The following is a 5590-nucleotide window of genomic DNA, read 5'->3' on the forward strand; positions in this document are numbered from 1 at the left end:
GCTTTTAGCTTTTGTCAACGGCTCAATCAAGAATTCTGGATCCTGTTTAATTATATAAAATTATAAGCTATTACTTTTTTTACGCTGGTATGTTTTCTGTAATTTGATCGTTGATAGCAGCACTACTAGTTATAGTGTCATACTGTACAAGTAAAACCTATTAATTATCGATTAGTTTATTGGTTATTATGTTAGATTGCAAAGCTGTCATTAGTTCTTGCTTCTCCCATTCCCGTAGTTGGGTATTTGGATTTGGACCGTACACATAGTGGGCTTTATTTACAGAGTGGATTTGTTGAGTAAAGGTTTGACTTGATTGGAACCCTCCTAACCATCCAATGCAAATTGGTAGGTGTCACTGTGTCAGAGGACAAAATAGCGTCTATGGAGAAGCCCACATGTGAAGTGGGGTGGTTGTGTCTACGTCAAATTTTCGGGAATTGGGAGTACTGGTGTGGTGGGAACCCCATCCAATGACTAAGCTACAAAACAAAAGTAGAGTGTAGTAGTGTAGTGTTGTGAAAATTTGGATAAGGTAGTTGGTAAGAGAGAGAGAGAGAAGGAATTTGCATCTGTGTATGACTGTATATTGATTAATTTTTATTCAGATCTTTGTATCACCGTAAACTCAATTGAAACCCTGCACTTTGAATTGGTTGTACAATTATCCCAAAAAAAGGCCCAATTGATTATATTGGGATTTACAGTACCAATTTGTAGCTATAAATTGGCCCCTCTCTCAACCAAGAAGTTGAAGACAATGTAACAAAAATTCCCTTCCTTTTTATCCTTGCTGAACTTATTATTCCTACAATGACCCACTTGCCAGACGACAATGTTCTCAACCTTCTTCATCTCTCTCTCTCTCAAAAGAACTGGATAGGAACTCAGAACTCAGAAACTGTTTGCCTAGGCTACTAGTCTACGTGGAGGCTTGAAAGCTTTGTAGTGATGACATGGCAACTTCTTAGTATTGAAGGATTTTAATGACTGACACTGTATAATGCAAGGCTGTTGTCTTCATCAGCCCACTTGCCTGACAAAGCAAACCATGTTTCTTCCATATCACGAGACAAATAGCAATTCGAAGTTAAAATATTGGAACCGTCCAAATAGACGGAGAGACCAACAACACCACGTGGGAGTTATGCAAGCTGCCACGTGTAGCACTGAAATTAAAACAGAGCACGTGAAAGTACCACCACCGGTCACCAGACTCACCACACCAAAACAAACAGTGAGAGAGGATTATGATTGCCATATTAAGGGACTTCATATTGACTAATGAAATGAATCTCCCTAATAATGGAATGGGCCTGCTATCTCTTTGCAAACTGCAAAGCATCTACTACATCTCCTTAATAAGAGTCCACTCCAGTCCAGAGTGTATATAAGGTAGTATAGTAATTCCTGAAAAAGAAAAAATGACGAAGAATATAACGTACGCATGGCGTGATAACGCACCTATCCTCCTCACGCAAAAACAACAAATGAATGAAAAATGAAAGCTTTGTCTCTTTCAAGTAGAAATTATGGTAGTGGGCCTCACAGTGAACCAAAACCAATGGATGATGATGGATCCAACTTATTCCAAATATCAAAGGGGTATTATAAATGGTCTCGACGCGTTTCTGTTTCCACTTTTTTTTATAATAATAATAATTTACGATCCTTTTCCTGAGGCAACCAAGCTGGAATGCACCTTGGCTTGTATAATCTATAAAAATAATATCCCCAGTACTCCCTGATTGCGTTGTGATTTTACGTGTTTGGATTTGCAGAGCATGATGAACCGCGGGATTGCTTTTGAGTTTTGATTACAGCGACACAACCACCGGGCACCGGCAGCATGTGGATGAGTGATGAGTCCGAGTCAAAAACATGTAACGGCCGAGCTGAGACAGTCACAGAGATAGTGAGCTGTAGTATTGAATTTGAACTTTGAAGAGTACCCCCAGGCCCAGCCCACATGAACTTTGAATTAGAATTTAGAAACACTGTCCATCCATCCTGTTCCTGTCCGGGTACATGAGATGTGTTCGAGCCATCCGAATTGGCCGCAAAAGCAGATCACCCATCGGATGGGAGGACCCCAGTTCCACACAATAATTAAGCACGGTTACCAGTTTGGGTTGGGTTGGGCGTCGCGTCTAGTGGCACATGATGACCATATGTGGTGTTATAACTAACTGGATGTAATATGCTACTGACTGAAAACTCAAAATTAAGAGGCGAGGCGACGTCTTTGGAGTTTGGAGATACAAACCATGTATCTTTTCGATTGCATGATGTGCAATTTTGGTATAAAATGGGTTGAAATGAGGGGCCCATCACATGCCCTATGTATGACGACGATATCAATATCAACATGACTAATGACCCGACTGATCATGACTATGAGAGAGATGACGATGAGACCTCAACTTCAACCCAACGCCAAAGGCGAAGACAAGTTGGTGTGTTCCGTTGGAAGTTGCTTTCCGTGGTGACTGGGAAGCAGACCACCACCTTCCTGTGACTCACTCTTCACTTCCTCAGTCCCCTCACTAGTCAGTAGTCACAATTTTATTCTCATCATATAATCGTTAATCATTCATGCATGTGAGAGTGAGTGCGAGTAATATTGGTCCTCCTGTAGTCCCTCCCATGCTGTGAGTCGATGTACCGACAGTGCCCCGAGACCTGGTAAATGGTAATAAATCAGACCCCCCCCTCCAGCACCACTCTATAATAATTAAAACCGCATCAAGGAATGAGGAATCAAGTGAGGCAAGTATGGAGTGCAAGATTTATGGATTTTTCTGTTGGATAGAAAAAAGCTTCAATTCATTCATTATTCACCATACCTTTACTACTGCAATAAAAGAACAAATATAAATATAGACTGACGAAACGAAACTGTGACCCCGACCCGAAAACAATGAAAAAAAAAAATGATGAATAAATACAGCATCGTATATCAAAGGATCGAGAATAGAAACGAAGAAATGGGAAAATCACAAAGACCACCAGCTAAGCTTTACACTGTGCAAGTACATGTTGAGCCCATATCTTTTATGGGCAATGATCAAACGGTTACAGTATCTGCTCCAGATCAGGATCCACATTTCTTGTAGCCATAATTATATATTTGCAGCTTCTTTACAAAGGAAATTAAAGCTCATTTATTTTCATTTACTGATATTTGCAAACTGTTTGTTTCTATGCATGATCCTGCGGATTGTGCTTGTGCAGTGCCAATTTGGAGTTTGAAGTTGAAGGGATGATGTTACCAAAATGGGCAAATCAAATCCAGACTGTCCGTCCATACACAATTTTCTGGGTAGGTCAATTTATTATATATCATTTATTTTCTTCATCACATTTATATCCATCCTATATGTAAGCCTTTGCATCCAACTGATGCTAGCTGTAAAAGCAACAATAATATCCTTCCATAGAAAATATGTAACTTTTTTAGGATACAATCCACACAAGAGTGAGTGATCTCAGAATTTCTGCTCCACCCAAAATCAAGTTACTTAATGTCCTATTCACTAATGACAGAAAGTGGTCATGTGACATATAAATCTTTTCAAAAGTTCATTTTACCTCTGTTTAGTTGGAAAGGTAACAGGGTTGCCCATGCTATTACTGTGAGAGGCTTTGTGGAATGGAATCCGGGGAACTCTCTGGATCCTCTCCCCCCCACCTGCTGCTGCTAGTATCGGATTTTGCTCCAACAGTTCAGGATTCGTATATATACAGAAGAACCAAGTTAGTTTTCTTTGTTAGGTCGAACGTGTTGGGGTGTCTAATATTTGTTTTTCTTCTTTTCTTCGTTCTGTACTTCTGCTAGGTTGTTTAGTTTTCTCGGGTGTTGCCTCTGTGTGGGTTGTTTGTGTTTTTCAGTGTTTATGCGTCCATAAGGACTACCAATTAATTATAAAGGGCATTTTGATAAAACATCTATTTCAATATTAGTTTGGGGACATTATTTTTTTGGATTTTGAGATGGAAAAATTTGGTCAATGAGATTTTGATTTCTATTAACCAAGAAACTCATGTTTTTTTTTTTTCAAATTTTTGTGAGGGCCAAAGAAAATTTATTTTTCTGGGTATCACTTACCCCGTTGAGGGGTAGATGAATAACTTTCCCACCTCGAGGAAAGTCACTAACATTTGAATGGGACAAAAATGTCCTTTTTTATAATGAATTTTTATGACTAAAATGATTATTGTCTTATTTACCTACAAAATAAAGAAACATGGGTAAATTGCACTTACTTAGTCTTTCCTGAGAAACACTTACCCGGGTAAATGCATTTATGTGGATATATAAATAATTTACAAAAAAATAAAAAAACAAACCGGGCATTATTATCTTTTTGCTTAAACTCTCTTCTATTAACAAACACCCTGTAGTTTCATTTGGGCTACCTACAGTCCTACACAACCCTTTGGGGAGGGGAGGGGTTGGTTGAGCCTCCCCTAAACCCCAAATCCCCGGTTGAGGGTCTGGAATCTTTAGATCATCCAATGATCGACAAATTAAAATTTCAGACTTTTAGGACAATTACAAAACTCCAACTTCCAACATGTTCCCTTAATTAATCTTATCACCCGCTCTAAAACCTTCATGTCTACTCCCACTCCCCACAGGACCTACACCGGCACACCCACACATGCAACACAGACCTAAACAAAAAAATAAAATAAAATAAAACAAAAATCTGATGTGTTTATAGAAACAACAAGGTGGCCAGATTCTTTTCCTGTTATAGTTCTAAAACAGGAAAAAATAGGGTAGACCAATACCTCCTCTAGTGTTTGTCCTTACCCGGGTAAATGCAATTATTTGGGTAAGTTTGTCCTAGGAAACACTTACCCGGGTAAGTGCGTTTACCCATGTTCTTTAATTTCTCATGTAAATAAGGTAATGATCATTTTAGCCATAAAAATCTATTATTAAAAGGGTCATTTTTATCCCATTCAAGTATTGACAACTTCCACCTAAAAAATATTTAAAAAACCAATTTTTGAAAACAAAACTAAAGAATATTGAAAAATTCAATGTTTTTAGTACTGATAACGGAAGTGTATCAATACTTTGAACCTTGAGTAAGTATGTTAAACCAGGCATCGCCACCATCAAGGTAACTGGACTCACCGGCATTCCGTCACAGCTGCTAGATCAGAGGGCACACACGCCCCCCTTAGGAATACCCAATTAGAATCTTATTCCCCTCATCTCAGTGACCCACTCATCAATGAGCTCAGCTTCAATCAGTGCAATACCGGTTCGAACAGTCTGTCATCAATGAGCTCAGCTTCAATCAGCGCGTTCTGTCATCTCCTGCTGAAACCATTGAACAATGGAACGAAGTACCTCAATATAATATTGGTAATTTCTGGATTCTAACGATTTATCCAAAGATTATTTTTCATTAATCTTGAAAAAATAATAAAATACATTTAAATGTTACTCTAAAATAATAAACATATCCAGAAAGGGGGTAATTATCTAAAAGACAAATTTGTCCAGCATTTTGTAAGGATATATTTGTCAAATGAATAAAATGTGTAACAAGGTATTTTACCCAAAAAAAAA

This window comes from Nelumbo nucifera, chromosome 5 (assembly GCF_055504915.1).
Source record: "Nelumbo nucifera cultivar China Antique chromosome 5, China Antique-T2T, whole genome shotgun sequence".
Classification (NCBI taxonomy): Eukaryota; Viridiplantae; Streptophyta; class Magnoliopsida; order Proteales; family Nelumbonaceae; genus Nelumbo; species Nelumbo nucifera.